At 40.4% G+C, this 22319-nt stretch overlaps 1 protein-coding gene across 1 annotated transcript in view; it reads left to right on the forward strand.

Moving 5' to 3' along the window:
- Positions 1 to 22319, forward strand: part of LOC117822427 (furin-like protease kpc-1) — a 232152-nt gene that overhangs the window by 150614 nt on the left and 59219 nt on the right. The window lies entirely within an intron of this gene.

The raw sequence follows: 22319 nt of genomic DNA on the forward strand, positions 1-22319 counted from the left end.
AAGTGATAACAATATTTTCAAAATATCCAAAATGTCATTCAAGGCGGGGGAACAAGTTATTTATTATGCTCATTTATGCTTATTTCTGCTGCAACAGTTTGTTGTTGCCTCATCATGTAACTTCTAAGTTGCTTCCTTCCACACTGAAGGCTCTGTCTCCAAAAGTCTGCAACTTAGTCCAGGGGATGGAGAGGAGACTCAGGTCCGAAGACCGTAGGTTCCGGGATGGAGTGTGTTGGTGGAGGAGGTCAGCCAGGTGTTGGGGGGGCGAGGGCATGCAGGGATTTGTAAGTGAGGAGGAAGAGTTTGTAGGAGATGCGGTACTTAACAGGGAGCCAGTGGAGGTGCATGAGAGTGGGGGTGATGTGCTGCCAGGGCTTAGTGTGCGTGAGAACCCTGGCAACTGAGTTCTGCACATATTGGAGCCTGTCCAGGGCATTGCTGGGTACCCTGAACAGGACTTCATTGCAGTAATCCAGCCGGGAGGTTGTGAATGCATGGACGAGGGCCTCAGCAACTGAATCTGAAAGAGATGGACGCAGACGGAAGATGTTCTTCAGGTGGTAGAACGCAGACTTCCGTCCCTTAGGCCCTTTTTCATTTCATAGTTTCTTAAGAACACTTTTTTTGTTGAATTGCACATCATACTTAAACTCAACTTATAGGAACTGCTACTTTTAAGTATTTGTAAGTACTGTAAAGAAAACACAAACTATGTTACAGATCAGCAACCTCTTTTTAAATCTGCTTCGCATTATGTGATCATGAGCAGGTGAGAAGGGTAATTCAGTAGAAAGCTGTAATCATGCTTTACCATTGTTATGTGGTGCAGGGCATACTGCAGGTCTATAACTGTTTAGTTATCAAGTGTAACACGTCGCAGACCCCTTATACATATTTGATGGATGGTTTTATAATTGTGTACAATTGGATCAATCATCCACAGAGTACACAGGGAAACTGCGGTTGTGGTTATGAAATGTAGGATTACTATAATTATCTCTTTTTGATCTCTAGCTGTGATAATTGCAGGTACATTTATACCTGCGTGACCCACCTTCAGTGCCCTGTGGGTTTCTTGACCACACACAACAGTTCCACTGCTTGTTTAAAATGAAACATTGAAATCTAAAAGAGGTCAGACCGACTGCAGGGAACCGATCTAAGTGTTAAACTGAAGAGACCAGCTTTTACTTATTACAAACTCCTCAACTCTGTTATGAATCACACAGGCGAGGTAAGCTTCCACTTGCTCACCGTACAGTGTTTGCCCCCTGCACACTCACCACTTAAATGTGCACACACACACACCTACACACTCTCCTGATATAAAGCGCTTAAACCACAAAAAGCAGCTGTTTTATGTCAGTTGAGACAGGTGATCTTGTCCAAGGAGGAGTGTCATTGTAATCCTCTAATGTTATTATCACACCCACAGTGTATCTGAGTGTCCGTACCTGCTCTGATTTATATAGACAGAGGCTGGAGGAAATGGAGCCTCTCCTTCTGACTGTATGAAGCATGAAACTGGAAGAGGAAGAGAGAGAGAAAGAGAGAGAGAGTTAGCCCTGTGCTCCTCCAGACATCGTATAAATGATTTTACAATGCTTTTACAACGTCAGCCAGGCGATGACATATCGCTAATCAGTCATAGCATTTGTGATGTTTTTTTTCTCTGCTCTTTGTCTCCCTTCTCTCTTTCACCTCACCTTTTTTTTTTGTAGTTTCCTATCCCATCCTTCCTCCTTTCTTTTCCCTTTTCTTGCTGTTATTTCCTCTCCTAGCCTTCCTATTTCCCTCCTTTATCCCCTCTTTCGCAGCATGCAGTGTCATAAAATAGATTGTAATTACTGTGTTGCTGTGAGAAGAATGGATTAATTAAAATATAATGATGCCGATCACACCAGCGGGCGTCTGCTGAAATCTGTCCATTTAGAGGCTGTGGCAGAGGACTTGTAATGCCCAGATCATACTGCAGGCTAATTATGAAGAATGGTTTATTGCATGGGTGAGGACGGATGGACTAGACAGTGCAATGAATACAGGGTCACTTGCCATCAATGAGGTTGGTACAATACATTAAAGATTAGATATGATATCAGTAATGAGAGGATCCATGTTACAAAGAATTGAAGATAACGCTGAATGCTTTTAGGATAAAGTTGGACATCAGTGATGTCAGAGAGGGTGAACTTTTTTCTCTCTCTTTGTTTGGATTTGGCAGGCTTGTACTGTCACAGCTAACTCTGTTATTTGTGTCAGCTAGTTTTCTCATTCATTGGATGACCAGTTGTGCTCGGTGGTGTAAAATGGAGTCTGGAGGATGAGGTAGACAGTGATGTCAACGGCAGACACATTCGGAAATAAGCTTGGGTCAGTTAAAAAATGGGAAGCCTTCATGAGATAAGGATCTCTTCTGACATATTTCAGAATTTTTTGTCGGTGTCGCTGTCTTATTACGGTGTCTAGAGCAGCACAGTACAGCACAGTACAGCACAGCACAGTACGGGCTTTCCTCAGTTGCGTCCATTCTGAAATTTACTTCCTGACCCCATTTGAATTCCACACGTCACTGGCGCCAAGTGACTGCAAACAACCAGAAGAAAATTACAGAATTATATACATATATTAAGTGTAATAGCCAAGAAAATCTCAGTAAAAGACGGGAAAAAATTGGCAGCTTTGAAAACTTAGAAACACACATATAACTCTATAATCTGTCAGATGAATATTTCGCCTTAACATCACAAAACAATGAATATACCCTACAATACCACAGGGTTGGCTAAGGGTAAAGAAACACTGAACAAACAAATGCTAAAAGTGAACTATTGCTTATTCTCAAAAAAGCTACACCTCTATAAAACCATCCCAGTTTTTAGCCTGTTGGGATTCTCTCATAAAACTCCTTCAAAAGTCACAACAGCTGGTTCATATAGGTACCGCTTACTACAGGGGTGTCCAAACTTTTTTCAAAGAGGGCCACATTTGATGTTGTCAGAATACTTCAGGGCCAGTGGCTCCTACTGAGACTTAGGTGACTTAGGAATCATAAAAGTGATATATGAAATCTCTATTTAATAACAATTATTTTAAATTTTTTTCTCAATAAATCAGTAACTAGGAAGTCCTCAGTTCTCCACAAGCCACTTAAACATTAGCAAACTTTATCTTCTTCTGTAGAATATTTTTCATTCTTGTCGGGCAGTGTGGGAAAAAATATTGTCTTGTTATTTTTCTATGGCAGGATCATGATCTGGATTTCATCACACTTCTATTTCATGTTGTTTTTAAGACTTTTCTGACCAGCAGACAACATTTTAAGGACTAAATCATTCTTGTCCTACATTCTGAACTATTTTTTCTGCACCAAATTTTGCCTTTTCTGCACAATTTCCTAATTTTGATCTTGTCTTGTGTCTTCTGAACTTTTAGTGTTCATCAAGAACATTTTCACATCATGATAAAAACATTAATTTGAAAAAAAAAACTGTCAACTTCAAGAGTTCTTGTGTTTCCTCCTAATTATATTCCTGCAGAATATCCAGAGCTTTGAATTTATAAAAGTAGTCCATATGAAGCTTTTTGAGACGTTTCTGGATTAACTTTAGTTTTGTTTGTGCGCTTGAAAGAAACTGCAAATGTACAAGATTCAGAAGGTGATTAATTTCTATGCTATAAATATCACATTTTAAGATGGAAGCTTGGGGCCATAATTAAATGGACATTGGGCCGCAATTGGCCCCCGGGCCGTACTTTGGACACCCCTGGCTTACTACATCTGGATTGCTAGATGCATAAGCCAAGCCATGACGTCACCCATCTGTTTTGAAGCCTATTGTCGGCGGGTGCCATGTTGGAAATGCTAAACACAACCTAACTTCATCCGAGCTAGTGTGAGGTAAAGAGGCGGGCCTTTAGCCTTTTCAATAACAGCTTCAGGGTGCCCACCTGTCAATCAAGTCAAGTCAGCCATGTCCTTATTTGGGCAAAACTTGTAAGTTTAATATCTTCGAGTTGTAAAAAATAAATTCACCTCGTACAGTGTGTGTCGTAGAGAAATGAGCTATCCAGACCTAAACTGTTTTTGAACCAGGCTGTAAACATGTTTATTCCTGCTGCAAATATCATCTTTATTGAATGGGTGTGTATGTGGTTTCCGGCGTTTCTGCATCCAGCCTCAAGTGGACACTCAATGAACTGCAGTTTTTGGAACTTCTGCATGGGCTTCATATTTTAAGAATGGAGGTTGCCACTTGGTTCACACACAACACTGAATTTAAGTTTATAGTACACTTTTCTTCAAGTTGTTTCCAATTGAATCAATGGTAATTTGTACAATTTATAAACGCACTGTAATTTCCAGGAGATCCTTTTTTGGGGGGGGTTTCGATGTAATTGATCTAAGGAAAAGTAAGTAAGCAGTTATTACCAAAAAGAGACACCAAATTTAACGAATCAAAATTTGATCAAAAGATAACAGAGCAAGAATATGCCATTTTGCTTGTTTTTAGATATAATGTTATTTCTCAAATAATTCTGCGATGGAAAAAAAATAAATATGAAAGAAACCCAAGATGTGGGACAATAATGGAAATAAATGATTGAGCATGTAACTTGGCTGAATAGATTCTGGGCTAATAAAAGTTGAATATTAAGTAAGATAAAATAATATAACGCAAATATAACAGATATATAAACTATGTACACTTCTAGACTTCTATCTTAAGGATCGATATTGAGGTAAGTTATTGCACAATATTACAAACAGAAACAAATAATAATCAACCATGAAACACCTTCACTCACGCAAAGAGGAGCAGGCTGCACTTGAAAGAAAAACCCAAACAAAAGAGCTGTGAGTGAAAGTTTCAGTTGGAAGATAAAAACTGACGATCTTTAGGAAAAGAATGCACTGTTTGTTCGTTTGTTTGTTTGTATGTTTGTATATTTGTTTGTTTGTTTGCTAGCTACTTTTATTTACTGATGTATTCATCACTTTATTGTGTCCTTGGGAAACTTCTGCCACTCGTCTTTGTACTTAATTGTTTCAGCTTTTTAATTGTGTTGTCTGTGTTTGAAGCCTTTTATAAGGCTGCACTGATCTGTACAATGAGTGGATTTGTTTCTTCATTTTCTTTTTTTCTATTTGCTTGTAATGCACCAGGCCTTCTTTACCACTGTAATCTGCGGCCCAAGTGATAATTATTGGATAAAGGGTGAGTGTATGGCCCTGCGTCAATGTGTGTCGACAGGCACATCCATGTTTTTACACTATGGATGTTGTTGCTGATGGGTCTGGATTGTGCTATTGGTGTTAGTTGCTGCCTTTAAAGAAGAAAACGGTATACTGCAACATTCAAAATCAGAAGCTACTCTTGTTACCAGACCAAGAAAGACAGCAGCAAAATCCAAGAATTGACTTTTTGAGCACATCATTTCCTTTGTTTTACATTTGCATCACATTTACTGATATATTTTAAAGTAAGAGAAGATTTGATTTAATTTTACAAAGTTATACAGTCTCACTTTAAAGAAGGAAAAATCCTCAAGAAATGTTGAATATAAACATTTGTCAAAGTGAGAATATGTGCATATTGAGGACAGATGGCTGCAGAGAAAGAAGTTGTCTGGCTTTGTAAAAGCTGAAGGCAAAAAATAGCAGCTTTATAGAAGCTGTATGGCTGGCATTGATGTGTGTGAGTACATATGTTTATGTGTGTGTGATGGTGTGTGTGTGTGATGGTGTGTGTGTTCAAGGATTTAGGAGGGTGGGTGGAAGGGGTTCCCTGCATCCCTGAGTTCCCATCTGTTTGACCTCTATATAGACTGAGAGCTTCAGAAACTGTGATGTTGAGGAGCAGCCCTTCCTCCCCACACTGTCTCACCCTCAGCCTTCCTCCCCCCCGCCATGACTACAATAAACATGTCATCCGCCACACGCCACAGCAATCTGCAATCAGATTTACTGTGCATGAAATATGGTGGTGCTTTTATTGGTCCAAAGACTTGTCACTCATAATTTATAGGCTGTTGCCAGGCCGGCTGTGATGTCAGCGAGCTCCTAGCACCCTCAGGAGATTCAGAAGGGGGTAGACAGAAAGAGATGGGGTGAGGGGTGGTTGGGTGGGGGTTTAGAGATATGAGTACAGAAATGTGTGTGTGTGGGAGAGACAGGGAATGAGGGAGAAGAGGTGATGGAAAATGGGTGAAAAGAGGAAAAAAATAACACGCATCCATCCTGTTCCCCTCTCTGGGAAGTTTATCAGGGTGAGGGAGTGGAAGTGTCATTTTTTTTCCAAGGCCTGTACAAATGGGTCTCCATCTCCTCCCCCTTCTCTCCCCTCCTCCGGCATTGCTTACTATCCTTTGAACACTGACACCTATTGATCACATGGTAGACGCAGGGAGAAAAAATTAATCTGTGATTCACATCTCCACTTGAAGCCTCTTTGACCCAGAAATAGAAAGTGGGGAGTGTGGTGTAAGCGGCATGCACCGGAGGGATGACGTATGGTGGAGAAGCAGAATGTCCAAACAGGCTTAATTTCATTTAATCTCTTCTGATAACATAGGTGAAGCTACAGTAATTATCCTGTGGGAGATTTAGATAGAAAATAACAGCAGAGGAACAGATCAAAGAAACACTGCCCTCCCTGCAAAGACAAAGTGAATATCAAGGAGAATGCATGAGTGCAAAGTGATATCCCGCAAAGAAAAAATAGTACGGCATTACAAAATTAGATAAGATTCAATCCCTCTTTTGAAAAATGAATCTCTGTTCACAGAGAACCATTAGAATGTTTACATTTGCGGCATTTTGTTCCATATCAAAATAATTAATTGCCTCCATTTTCAAATTAAAAGTACATTACAACACAATTAAGGATGCAAATGAGTCTGGGCCTGTCGTGAGCAGCCAGAAAAAGAGACAGAGTGACTGAGTTGATGTATGAGGGTTTGCGTGCTTTTTTGTGTATTAGGTGTGTCGCAATGGATCATTGTGCATAACTGCATGTGTTTGTGTGTTTGAATACAAAAAAGTGTGTCTTGCAGCCTTTATTGGAGTGAAGAGTAAGCTTTGAAATTACTTCAGCATAGGGAAATAAATCAGAGCTCTGCAGTAATAAACAACAGTGTAATTGGGTCACTCTTCCCCCAGTAACTGATGGACCAGAGGAGTAGATACTATGTTATTCCTATTGTGTTAAAGGCTTCTGTCACTAGTTGAAAAAATCACCAAACATAAACTCAACACATATTTACGCACACACGTATTTCTCTCTCCTATCCTCCTTCCAAGGGACTCTGACCTCCAACGAGCCTGTTCTGTGAAAGATGTCTACATCGGGCGAGAAACCACGGACAGTAAAACATAATTTTGTCATAACCTTCCCTCTTTGGAGGGAAAACAGATATAAAAGTATATAGCCTGTGGTTTACTGCGAGTCCCCCTCACCCAGCCTGGCAGCAGCACGCAGGGCTGATGGATGTCGGGCGTCGGCCGACTTTTAATTGCTCGTAAATTTTTGATCCAGGGAAAACGCCACGTTCTCCTTGTCCCCCAGCGACATGGGTGACGGAGCCGCTCAGGAGGGAATAAAAGAGGCTCAATGAGGATGGGAGGTAGAGAAAGACGGATACACAAAGAAACACTTTTGGAGATACAAGCGCATATCAGCAGGTGCTCCAGAGGACAACTTTTTGTCAGTGCGCAAAGGACGGAGAGGATCTAGCTATCGCCAAGAAAACAATCCTCCTAAACTGGAAATCAAAAAAGTTCATCAATATTGCTCAATGGAAGAATCTCCTAATAGAACATATATCCCTAGAAAAACTTTCTGCCTCTCTCAATCACAAATCAGCTGACTTCTCTAAAACCTGGTCTACATTCATCAATAAACTTACCTCTATAACTGCCTGATTCCCAATCCACAGTATTAACCCAAACACATAGACCAACTTCTTTTACTTAGACACACCACATGCACACACACACACGCGCACGCACACACACACGCACACACCCCTCTCCCTTTATGTCCCCTAACCACACTCACACTCCCTCACTGTACTATAAAACGTTAAATGTATGTCAACATCACTCAACATATTTGACACTCGACACTTAAGTATTATTATTATTATTTTTTAATTTACTTTTCTTTGTTATTATCATGTATATGCATGTGTGCATACATGTGTATGTATGTATGTATGTATGTATGTATGTATGTATGTATGTATGTATGTATGTTTGTATGTATGTATGTATGTATGTATGTATGTATGTATGTATGTATGTATGTATGTATGTATGTATGTATGTATGTATGTATGTATGTATGTATGTATGTATGTATGTATGTATGTATGTATGTATGTATGTGTATATGTTGGTTTTTTTTTGTTTTTTTGTACACGTGTGGCTAAAACAACATTAAAAAATTAAAAAATAAAAAAGGACAGAGAGTAAGATCCTCTGTAGATGACAGTGTCCCTGTATACAACTTTGATGCGCTAACACTGTCTCCTAGTAATTCATTTTTCACAACTCAAACTGTTTGTTCAAGAAACATGTGGCTGTCTACATTTTACATCTCTTTATCAAGACAAAACTGAATGTTTTACCAATGTTTTAACATTGCAGCATTAGTAAAATATTAAAAGGGTTAATCAATGCTTATTTTTTATTCTGTCCGTGATAAAACTATAGATTGTTAGCCCAGATGTATGTGTTGGGTGTACAAGTCTCACATTATATACTCTATCCATTATCCCAACCACTTCCCTACAACTTTCGTGCACGGTCTACACAGTAAGGCTTGCTGACACATCTCCCCAGTGTCATCAAACATTACTGTGTTCACCAATCAAACTGTAAAAGAATGAATTAATTATGTTATTCATGAACAAGCAACTTGTGGTAGTCCTGTTGATAACATTTCAACTAGGGGTGTAACGATTAATCTACTACATCGAGGTATGGATTTATATTCCTATGATCCGACGACATTGATCTGTGCTCGGCAAGTTGGCCTTCCAGACTACATATATCGATCCAACATCGTTTTAAAAGGTAATAAATCTATTGTATCCATACTAGGTAATAACACATTGGATTTAAGCACGGCAGACTTTATATGGATGTGTTTTTTTTGCACTTTTAATGATAAAGATGTTAAACGTTACTCAATTCAGGCTGCCTGTCTGTGACGTCATCACCATGCGCCAGCAGACAACAAAACATAGCATGGCAGATGGCAGAGGAGAAGCCGGCGGCTGAGAAATAATCAAGCCACCATTGCGGTCCAGTGTGTGGAAACACTTTAGCTTTTGCAAAGACGGAGATGTTCTAAATAAGTCGCTCGCTGTTTGTAGGATGTGTAAAGGTCAAGCAAAGTTACCACGGCAACACCACAAATCTATCCAACCACCTACTAAGGCGCCATGGGATTTCACACAACGTTTATATCCATAATTAATTTATACCAGATTCCCTTACAAGAAACAACAGGACTCTAGGACTGTCCAGTATCAAGGGATTTATTTCACAGTCACACTGGTTGAATTTTGGGCTAAAAAGTTACTGAATCGATTTCAAGTCACTGAACCATTTGGGATTGAATCGTTCTAAATGAACCAACATCGTCCTTTAATCGTATCGGCAACCCCAATTTTCATTATTCCTTCATCTTTCTTTCCTTCTAGTCTGCAATGAATCACATATTTTGAGCCTTTAACACACCCCAAAAGTCACCAAACTTCACCCATACATCAGGCCTGGTGAAATTGATATAAAAAATGTGCCAAAATATGCTCTATGGTGCCCCTATAGTTTTTTTTAAAAACCTCCCCAGAGTTTTTTTGCTACATGCACAAAATGGCATATCCTAAACCCAACAGCAAGTGCGCCATCTTGCTTTGAATGTGAAAACAGCCCCCAAAGTCAGTGATTTCCAGGGTGTATACTTTAATGAACAAGTAGTTTTTTCCTTACTACCCTGATAAGAGCTTTGAAAATAATAAACTCAAAATTCGAATTGGATTTCCCAAGCCAAATTTCATTATCTTACCATTACACTATACGTGTAGACAAATATGACCCCATACCTTACCATGTGTTTCTCTAACAGCCACTAATCACAAACTTTTATGAGTCAAAGGGTAGCATTAATAATAATAATAACAATAATAATTAGAATTGATAAGACATATATCGCGCCTTTCGACGTCCTCAAAGACTCTTTACATGATGTGTCAATCAGATAGAAGTATAAGACCCAGAAGGTAGGAGAGGGAGTAGAGGTCACGTGTTGTAGGCTTTTTTTAAGAGGGAGGCTTTGAGTTGATTCTGTGAAGGTCAGAGAAACATGACAGAATCAACTGGCACTAAAAGATATGAGACCAAGCTAAGAATACATTGTAGGATGGAAATACAAGCAAATAAAAAATATGCCGTCGAGGAATTCTGCAGGTCATAGGTAGTGTGAGTGTGACATTTAATTTGTGTTGGTCTGTATGGAGAGAATATTGTGTCTTTAATATGCAATCAAAAATAATGGATTTGAGAACAAAAAACAATTTTGCAAACAAAATTATGATTTGAAAAATATGAAATAATGCTATGAATAAAGGAAATATATTTGTGATTAAAAATGTATCTTTATAAATCCACTCTTTTTTTGTTACAAACAAAATTATTATTCTCACGAACCACAGATTCGTTCGCGTTTCCAGTTTTTGCGTTTGCGTTTCCAGTTTTTGCATTTGCGTTTCTACATAACTGTCATGGGCGGGTGCTCCCCTGAGAGATGCAAGAAGCCTCCTGATTGGTCAGTCTCACTCAGAGAGACGGTGTGACAACTTCCGCCCCAACAAATTGTTGCCGCGAAGAGAGACACATCAACATCGAGAAACAGGTACGTTTTGCGTAACATACCTGTTTATTTTCTGTCTTATTGGTGCTTTTAAGGTTACACTTGTCGTTCGTTCTTTCAGTGTTTTTTTCCCCTAACCGTTTTAGACGGCGGTATCAGACATTAACACCTAACACGCTGTGTGCTCGTCATAAGCGACTGACTTTAGTGACAGTTATCCTAATTTCATAGTTATCGGCCTGTTTATAAATAAATAAACAAACTTTTTCATTAGATATACTATCAGAACAAATCAGGAGGCGTGTGTGTGGATTGTTGAGGGGTCATTCCTCCTTTAAGTTAAGTAAAAAGAAACTAAAAACACTGGAAGAACGAACGACAAGTGTAACCTTAATAGCACACACACGCCTCCTGATTTGTTCTGATAGTATATCTAATGAAAAAGTTTGTTTATTTATTTATAAACAGGCCGATAACTATGAAATTAGGATAACTGTCACTAAAGCCGGGCGGTAATAAAGTCAGTCGCTTATGACGAGCACACAGCGTGTTAGGTGTTAATGTCTGATACCGCCGTCTAAAACGGTTAGGGGAAAAAAACACTGGAAGAACGAACGACAAGTGTAACCTTAAAAGCACCAATAAGACAGAAAATAAACAGGTATGTTACGCAAAACGTACCTGTTTCTCGATGTTGATGTGTCTCTCTTCGCGGCAACAACTTGTTGGGGCGGAAGTTGTCACACCGTCTCTCTGAGTGAGACTGACCAATCAGGAGGCTTCTTGCATCTCTCAGGGGAGGTCCCGCCCATGACAGTTATGTAGAAACGCAAATGCAAAAACTGGAAACGCAAACAAATCTGTGGTTCGTGAGAATAATAATTTTGTTTGTAACAAAAAAAGAGTGGATTTATAAAGATACGTTTTTAATCACAAATATATTTCCTTTATTCATAGCATTATTTCATATTTTTCAAATCATAATTTTGTTTGCGAAATTGTTTTTTGTTCTCAAATCCATTATTTTTGATTGCATATTAAAGACATCATATTCTCTCCATAGGTCTGGGGATAAAACCACTTGTGAATTAGTCAATCAAATTTGATGCTTCCTGGTTACTATATGCTTTAGCTGAAACTGAATGATTCGGACGTTTTAAAGATATTTCAGTTTGGCTTTTGGAATGTGATATTTGTCTAGCAATGTATAAACCAAATAATCAGTGGTTAAATGAGAGAATGATTGATGGTTGCAGTCCTAGTTCTGTTTGAATACAGAGTGTAAGAGCTTGCTGGCAGCCACTAAAAGCCGTTCTGGTTGTTATAGTGTATCTCTACTTTTCTAGAATGCTCTACCAAGATCAAATAACTATATATCAAATCTTGTTGTCGAACACTTCTGCTAACTGTGTGACTCTTTGTTTTTGTTTTTAAACTGTAACGTACCTCTATTATGTGCCAAGTATGGGCAAACACGAAGGATTGTGTGGCTGTATGATAAAGACACCCTTTAATTTCTATACACAAAGAGGTATCATAAATGAAAAAAGACGTGTTATTCCGCTCTACTTCTCCTATAGAAATTTCCCGCACAAACAGTCTGTGTCAACCACTTACTATGGCTGCAGGAAATAGAGAACCTCCATCTTAAAGGGAACACTAACAGGGTGAAGAACAGCCTTCATCTGCATATACAGCTCTCTTTTTTTTTTCTTCTTTTACTGTGGAGCGGGCTTTAAGTGCCTGTACAGTGTTGACAGTAATGGAGAAGAGATTGAAAAATGGGGTTTAAAGACAGTCTCTGCAGACTTGTGACTGTTGCCAAGCCTAACAGATGCTCATCTGATCAATTTCTTACCCTGTTTGTCTTCCTCCCGAGATGAAAGTAAGAGGAGATAAATATAGGTTTATCCCACCATTTGCTTGTTCATTGCAGCAAGGTCCGACATCCTGCCGAGGTGTTTGATTATTTCCTTCTTGTGTGTCAGACTCAGTCTAGCCTCAGATCTCTATCACTATTTTATCCTTTTTTCTCTCTTCTTTTTTCCCTGTTAGTTTCTTCTTCTTTAGTGTCTCTTCTTTCCCCTGCTGTTTGTGTTGTTCCACTCTCATTTAGAGTTTTTTAAGCTCACCGGGTTTGCCCTGTTGTGATCTCTTCCCTTCTCACATCGATCCCGCATCCATATTCCCCATGGTGGCCAAAGTAAGACACACTGATGATACAGGTCACAGACCAGGTCAGAGGTCACGGGGGCTGGCCACGGTCCTGTTCACCTCTGTGTGTTTGTTTGTACATGTTAGTGTGTATGTGTAAGTGTGAGACATTTATGATAAAAGGTTTTCTGAAGTGTTTTAAACATGACAAACAGAAACAAACATATGTACATGACTTTTACATCACAGATATGATTTTTATATAATACACTGACTTTTTTTTTTTTTAAGAATTTCACATTATTTACACTTAAACACTCTTTAAAGAGATTCAGAAATTGTCAATTATATTTATAACCTGGCTTATTTATGTATCACCCAGCTGTGTTAAATATTTGATTCTGATTGTCAAAACCCGACAACAACCATTATAATTCTAAAAAGCAAAGGCAATACTGTGGACAACCTGATCATACAGGTCACACTTTTGCTTGTGTAATATCTTATGTTAAATAATTCAGCCTGTCCCTGCTAAAATGTCCAAAGAAAACATTTTTGAAGTGACCACTATGCCTATATTTTGATTCTCTTGATTCACAAAAAAATGCTATGAACAAGGGATGACCACAATTAATCGATTATCGATTCATTGATTGTTAAGAACTCGAAACACGCATTTTTGTTATCAATTTTCCGTCACGTGGAACATGTGGTCTCATATTTGGTTCATCTATCAGGGAGGTGTTTTAAGTTTAAAGGGGACATATCACGCTTTTTTCATCAATATATATTGGTCTAAGAGGTCCCCAAAACATGTATTTAAAGTTTATGCTCAAAAAAACACTTTGAAATCAGATTTTGGTCTGCCTGAAAAGCCCTCTTCTTCAGTCCTCCTCAGAACACTCTGTTTTCCCTCTGACCACGCCCCCTCCGGAAGTGGATGTGCCTCGGCTCTCCAGCACGTTGATCTAATGTTTACATGTTGGCTGAATATACACGGCTGCTCAGAGATCGCGTTACTTCAACCCTCTGAATCTGATCCTGACGGAGAGGCGCCTGTAGCAGGACCTTTCTGAACGATTGGTCATAGATTTAGTGTTTCTTGTTGTTTTATTTATCAGTATGTAGACGTGTGTCTTGGTACACAGCTACGAACATGTAGTTATGTGGCTATGCTAACTAGCGCTAGCACTTATCCATGATAAATAAAAATCATCCACTAGATCTTCAAATCTGCAGACGTGGGGAGTAAAACCGACCTCTGCCAGAAAGGCAGCGGGACCTTTCTGAAGGATTGGTCACAGATTCTGTGTTTCTTGTTGTTTTATTTGTCAGTATGTCGACGTGTGTCTTGGTACACAGCTACAGCTACAGCTACAGCTATGAACATATAGCTATGTGGCTATGCTAATTAGCGCTAGCACTTATCCATGACAAATAAAAATCATCCACTATATCTTCAAATCTGCAGACGTGGGGAGTAAAACCGACCTTTGTGTTTATTAAGACAGCCTACAACTAGCATGCCTCCCTCCTAAGCTCCTTGTTAGCACACATTTGTGCAGGTAATGAAAAACGGAGGAGGGATTCAGTATTATTTTATACAGTCTATGGGCTGAACAAGCTCCGAGCTCTGACTCCGTGACAGACCGGATATTGTTGTTACGTAACAAAAACATGGAAGTCTGAAACGGCTCGTTTCACACACATTTACAGAAAGCTGGAGAAATCAGAACAGGGGCAGAATGGATTTTTTCATTCTCGGGGGGTTTGTAGACATGCCAGGGAAACATATTTCAGGTAGAGAACCATTAAAAAGTCCATTTTGCATGATATGTCACCTTTAAAGCATGTTTAGATGTGAATCAGCTGTTAAAGGTGTTGTGCACAGCGGAGACGCTCAGCTGGCGGCTGCGGCTGCGCGTCAGGTCTCCACGTGAGCTTTTTTTTAAAGAGGATTAATACAAAACTGCTGCCAACAATGACACGGACACAAAGGTTGACAACTTTAAACAGGACATTTCCCACCTTTGGATACGAAGGCAACAGACAGGTGGGAAATTCAGGTACGCTACGTTTGCAGACCAGCAACATCAGAGCCGTCTGGGCATTTCTGCAGCTGGACTGATTATGACCCGGTTGCGCTCCCGGCTGACACCTGACCGAATACACATGATTATTTTCTCAATAAGAACGAGTTGACAGAAAACTGGACACTGCGAGTCTGAAGTATGCTTCTGTTAGTAGTCTCAGGCTTCACTTTATAAGACTATGTCCACGTAGAATATTTTTATGAGCCTGATCGTTGATATTCTGCGTGTCAAACATGTACCCGTCAGTTATATTTTGTTGCTGTAGAAAATACAATTTAGGGGGAAAACAACGTATTTGACATGTTTTTAACGTAAGAATAATAATCACGGAAAATACTTAAAATGTACATCCCTACTATGAACACAAAATATAAGGGCTGCATTGCACATTTACAATGGTCCCTGAATGTACCTGCAGTTACAAGGCACACTGGACCTGCTCTCTGAAATGTATCTACATCTTTGATGAAAAGGAGTTGATCTAAACTTTGATTATTAATTATTTCTTTTATTTAGATGCTTTGAGACAACTTTATTTTAACTGGACCTCACCACCCTGCATTGACAAGCTCACAATATCTAAAGTTAATATATGTATGTCGAAATACAACAATTTATCATGGAGGTCCTATTTTCTAACATCTACTACAACTTGTACTTTTGGGGAATAGCTTTATGTTACACAACTCCTATTGAAGTAGAAGAGGAACTCTGAATGGGGGAGAAAAAAAACCTACTTGAAAAAAGGAAGAAAATGTAAAAATACTTTGTATGCACAGGTAACACTCTAACTTAACAATGATGCTAATAGGCATTCAAATTCCCTGATATCACTGTCACAGTGTTTTTCAAGCTAACTGGCAGTCCTCCTGCACGCTGACCCACACACAGGCCCACAGCTCGCTTCCAGTGGGCACAAAGGGAGAGAGACGGGTGAGCGTGATCAACCCCAGTAGTGTCAACCCAATTACTCATTCTCTTAAAGGGCTATTAAAACATAATTGCCCGGCGATTTACATCCAAGTTAGTGTGGCCCCAAGATAATTTATTATTTTCCATAAGCCCTTTCTTTTGTGTGCCGACTGAAAGAGTGCGGGGGGAGAGCGAGAGGGAGACTGTAATTTCCTGAGTCATGAAGAAAGGCATGTTGGCAGCCCAGTGTAATTGTTTAAACCCCACTCTCATACACCTTCCAGTCACCCCCTTTTAATCCTCGTTATCGCTCTCATTAGCCCAAGGTCAGGGGTCAGCCAGCTCCCCCTAGAAACACAAACACAGCGCTGGGAAGAGGAAGGGATGGATGGTGGGCTGGTTAAAGGGACTGCAGGTTTGGGGTGGCATTAGAGACAGAGATCTCATATTACCTAACGGCAAGTTTGTAATTCTTTATTGTTTCATTCATCGTATATTCAGGGTAGCCTGAAAGTGAGGTTATTAAATCATAGGAAAATGCAGATTATTTTATTTTGAAATCTCTATTTCTAATTGAAATGAAAGTACATTTTCAAATCAAGCTACTTTAAACATCTTGCCAGTATCCTCAGTCCTTGTTGCTGGGCTGGCAAAGACATTATCCCAGTGATTTTCTGAAATACTTTTAGCCACAAGTTTCAGGGACAGGTCCTGAGTGGTTAACCAGGAAAAGGCCGGGCCGGATGTAGGGCCATCACAGCTGGTTAAGTAGATCGTACAGGCTGCACTGGGATGGGTATAACTACTCATTATTCGAGTAACACTTCACTACAGACAGTGATTTTTACCAACAGACCAACAGTTGGCTTGGTGAGGAAGGTCCATGTCCATAATATTGGATCTGTAATTACATTTTGGTCCTTGACAATGTTTGATCCCTCCGCCCCAGGAATGAAGTGATGCCATTGATAGGCCTGTTAGGAAAAAGCAAAGGTTTTGCTTCACATTTGAAAGAGAATAGGATGAAAAGAGTATAAACTAAAACTATTTATTTTGCCATATAAATAAAATGGACTGGTGTTAACCACAATAGTCCTGAGCTGAAAATGAGTCCAACTTCAGCCCCAATCGGGAGGAAAGCTGAGGAGATAAAGAGATGCTATTTTCTTTCTAAGCTGTGGTTACAGCTATAAGCAGCTTACCTTGCTTTGAATCTTGTGTTTGCAGTCATTTGAAGTGATCCCACCAAACATGCACATCAAGACACAACAGTGGTCTCAGTTACGGCTATGTCCAGTCCATCTCTGATCCATCATGGCATCGGAGTTGATAGGTTTTTATTCCAGTCAATGTGTTAACTCCCACTGGATCCGCTCAGTTGCATTCTGGCTGCGTCTCTGATCTGGCATGCTGGACCCCTCCAGACCAGATACAAAAGGCTTCTATTTTCACCGGATGCCGGAGCATGGTGCATCAATCTCAGCAGAGAAGATCGAGCAGGACAGGAAGTCAGGCAACCAGTGGGTGTTAATGGACGAGAGAGCATGAAGTACAACTTTTGAAATACAGATACTGTTACCTGGGCTTTTGGTATCCCTGATACCGAGTACTGATGTCATCCATCCAGCCATTCATCCATCCATCCAGCCATCCATCCATTTTCTTTTTTGCTTATTCATGGTCGGGTCGCGGAGGCAGTCTAAGCAAATCAACCCAGACATCCCTCTCCTCCTGGGGGATCCCAAGGCATACCCACTCCAAGTGGGATATGTAATCCCTCCAGCCAGCTCTGGGTCTCCCCAGCAGCCTCCTCCCAGTTGGACATGCCCAGAACACCTCTGAAGGGAGGCGTACAGGAGGCATCTTAACCAAATGCTTGAACCACCTCAACCGACTCCTTGATTTGTGAAGCAACAACAGCTCTACTCCAAGCTCCTGGCCCTATCTCCAAGGCTTAGCCCAGCCACCTTTTGGAGGTAACTCATTTCGGCTGCTTGTGTCCATGACCTCATTCTTTCTCTCTTTTTGGTCAGACCCATAGCTCATGACCATAGGTGAGGGTTGGAAGGTAGATCGACTGTTAAATCGAAAGCTTAGCTTTCTAGCTCAGCTCCCTCTTCACCATGACGGTCTGGTACAACACCCGCATTAATGCTAACATAGCATCAATCTGACTCTCAATCTCACAATCCATTTTAACCTCTCTACCGAACAAACCCCTGGTACTGATCTGATGCCAGTTAATTAATAATCTGTATTCCTCTCTGTGAGGATGAGACTGGGAATTGCAGTACTTATGTTTAAGGCTGGAACTTTAAACCTTCTCTGAACACAAGCTGATTATATGAGCAAAGCAGCCTAAGATACACACTCCTGCATTGTCCAGGGCTTTTTTCACGTTGCTTGAACTGTCCCTCAAAACGACGAACACTTTGGTCTGCAGAAACTGCCACAGATCAAACATTTCCTTGATGTCAGTCTAAATTGAGCCTTAGGTGTATAGGAGGTGTGGAAGTTTGCAGCTTCCAGCAGTGCACTGTGCGACATGCAGCCACACTATCTACTGTTAAACGTAACAACTGGCAAACATCAGGGCTCCAGATATCTGCTGTGTAGCTCTTGCTGTTACATCTTTTAACTCTGCTCAAAAGTGTTCCCACACAGTCTTCTAAAGTTGACAGTGACAGAGTGGTCTTGGAAACATATCTGCTTGATGGAAAACTGTACCATCGTTCCGAGTCTTCAACTAGGCAGCAGTCGTTTGGTGGAACTTGTCATTTTCTTTGGTATGGTGCTTGATTGAGCTAGTTGTGTTATGTATTGCTATGCCACCATTGTCCCTCAAACATTGGTTTTGCAGAAATCGTAAGAAGTCATAGATGATGTTGGCACGACAAGCTTCAAATACATCCAAACTGCTTCTTCTTCTTTTGTTAGCCTCTTCCACGTAAACACAGAGTAGCACGTGCTTGTGTTTCACATACATGGGCCAGACATGACCATCAAACAGGCTGGGGGGGTCTGGCACAAACATAGATGTATAAATAATGGACGTATTATCCGTGACGTCACCCATCTGTTCCTGAGCGCTGTTTTGAAGCCAGTTGGCGGTGGCAGCCATATTGGTAATGCAGAACTTAACAAGTCAAAGTGTGAGGTAAAGAGGCGGGGTTTGAGCCTCCTAGCCAACAGCTATGTATTCCCGCCTGTCAGTCAACTCAGTCATGTCCTTATTTGGGCAAAAACTCGTAATCTTAATATCTTCTAAACCGTCACATTAGAAAAAAATTCACCCCCCGTACAGTGTGTGTTGATAGAGAAACTAGCTACATAGACCCAAGCGTTTTTTTGAACCAGGCTGTAAACATGTTTATTAATGCTGTAAAGATCGTCTTTTTGAATTGGTGTGTTTGTGGTTTCTGGTGTTTCTGCAGCCAGCCTCGAGTGGATGCTCTATGAATTGCAGTTTATAACACTTCCTCATGGGTTTCATATTTAGAGACCGGAGGTTGCTGCTTGGGCACAAAGTAGTTCCTTTGCACCTCCTCTTTTTGCATTCTTCTTACGGGATGGAAATAGAGTAACGTTAGTTCAACATGTCGATCAAAGGCTCGTAGGTGTAGAGCAGAAAGCCTTCCACAATAAGGATGTGGGTCTCCTCCTCCTTACTAGTGTCAGACTTTGGGATCATCTCAGTATCCAGGGTGTTAACGCTATGAGATTTCTTAAACTTCACCGGGATCTCCAACCATGTGTAGATCATCATGGCATCCATAACCAGAGCAGTGATGAAATTGTACTGCTTAAAGTCGTCTTCACCAACTTCAATCTGATGGTGGGGCTTGAAGAAGTCATCCTGTTGGACCACACAAAATAGATCAACCCGGTGGATTCGCAACTTGTTACGATTCCTGATCTGTATTTGACCGTTATCCAATGCATCAGTAGTCTCTGTCCAAGGGAATCAAACTGTCCATGCTGTAGATGCTGTAGAAAGCACAAGATGATTTGCAGTTTGAACAGTTGCGTCAACAAGTTTTATTAGTTTGTTCTTTATCCCTTTAAAATGCTTGCATTAGTCCCAAACTGATCACTAGACCTTTTCTGCTGTTCACATTGTTTCATCCTCAACACTCCATGTACCACCTGGAATGGAAGTATGGAAGTGTGTATGTGTCTGTATTCCTTCTTGTTTCCTCACATCTCTTTGCTGATGAGGAAGATCCGTTATGTACCAGGATGGGCACTAATATTTTGCTCATATTGAAAGATTTTTAACGGTCGTCTGATTTTGCACTCGTATTCCCTTCTTCTTTCTCTTGCAACCAAGCTAACTTTAAAATCTCCCTTTTTTTCTCCTTCTCGCTCTCTCTCTCTCTTCTTTTTTCACTTTGATCCTGTTCACCTCCTCTGATCTGTCTGCAGGAATCACAACCTTGTTTTCCCCCTTAGTGTCCCTCTCTAATTGAAGCTAATAAAGATCAATTTAAGTCATTAAGGGCTTTCCTTAAACGAGGCCTGGCTACTAAATGCATCAGCAGAGTTTCTGTCTTCCTCCAGGTATACTGTCTCTCTCTTTCTCTCTCTCTTTCTCTCTCTCTCTCTCTCTCTCTCTCTCTCTCTCTCTCTCCTCTCTCTCTCTCTCTCTCTCTCTCTCTCTCCTTACTTTGCATGCACAGGGGCCTGTTGGGGTCTGTGGGGGCCAGGGTTTTTCCAGGGTCACATCAATGAACAGTACTCTTGGCTGTTCTTAGATCTGACATTTAACCGCTACACCTAAAGCCTATACCAGGATGTTTGTATCCATTCTGCCAATAGCTACTACTTTTACTGACATTCTGAATGTTTCCAACAATAAAGAGAAACTTTTTTTGAAGGGAAATGTATTTTGATATCCAAGTCATATATATCGGCTGTCTAATGACATAATTTTTTTGTCATGATTAATCACTAATATGTCCATAGTTTACCCTATTAATCACATCATTAATGATTTCTTTAGAATTTTAATTTTCAAGACAGTTTTCTAGTTCATATTAACATTGTAAAGCATTTTTACCAGTGTCTTTAGTTGGGAATCAAATGTTCTGTGGTACAATGGTGGCCCTAGAAGGCAATTCACATGTGCTGTAGCTGCAATGCATATTTCAAGCAGTCCCTTGTCCTCCACAATGTTAATCGGCTGCAGCCAATAGCTGCTTTTGCTGTTGAAAGTTTGTTGCTTGTAGAGTTCTCCAGCCATCTCCATTGCAAACTATCAAGCATGGCCTGCCTTTGGCGAGGAGGAGGAGGAGGAGGAGGAGGAGGAGGAGGGCTCTCTGCATCAGCTGTGCACTTGGTCCTGGGGCGGCTGTGGCTCAGTGGTAGAGTCTGCTGACTCTCAATCAGAAGGTTGGGAGTTTGATCCCAGGTCCTGCTGTCCAAATGCCTGTCCTTGGGCAAGGCACTTAGCCTCTAACTGCCAGGGTTGGCAGTGCCAGCTATGTGTGTATGGGATTAGTCATTACTGATGGGCGCTTTACATAGCAGCCTCTGCGATCAATGTATGAGTGTGGTCAATGTGATATGTACTGTAAAAGCACTTTGAGTGGTCAGAATATTATAGAAAGCACTATATAATTAATACAGTCCATTTGGTGAGAAAGTGGCATTTGAGACTTGACATACTTCAGTGGTAGATCAATTCTCATTGACAGTAAATGGACTGTCGAGAGAACTGTTCGTCAGAGCTTTGATGCTGAACTTGCCATTCAAAGAACTTGTTTCTCCATCCATTTCTGCTCTAGGAAGTTTATTTCTTCTTGCCATCCACAGCATTACTGATGCCTAACTTTCTTAATTCCCACAGGATTGGCAAAGGGTCATAATCTCAAACTTTGTAATCGCATGTAAAACAAATTTGTGCTCTTTCAAATGATTTGCGTTAACTTTGACAGCTATGATAGAGGTATCTCCCTTTTACTGACTAATACATTTCTTTTTTATAACACATGTAATTTGTAGTAATAAAAAGTACATAAGACGTAAAAGCATATGACCTGAGAAATGTAATCTCTCTCTCTCTCTCTCTCTCTCTCTCTCTCTCTCTCTCTCTCTCTCTCTCTCTCTCTCTCTCTTTCTCTCTCTCTATCTCTCTTATTCCCCTCGATCCCACTTTCAACTTTCGAGTCTGGTCCTGCTTGAGGTTTCTGCCTGTTAAAAGGATGTTTTTCCTTGCTGCTTTAACTTGCTAAATGCTGCGAGGTGCAATGCTCATGGTGGATTAAGATGAGATAAGATT

This window comes from Notolabrus celidotus, chromosome 12 (genome assembly GCF_009762535.1).
Source record: "Notolabrus celidotus isolate fNotCel1 chromosome 12, fNotCel1.pri, whole genome shotgun sequence".
NCBI classification, from domain to species: domain Eukaryota; kingdom Metazoa; phylum Chordata; class Actinopteri; order Labriformes; family Labridae; genus Notolabrus; species Notolabrus celidotus.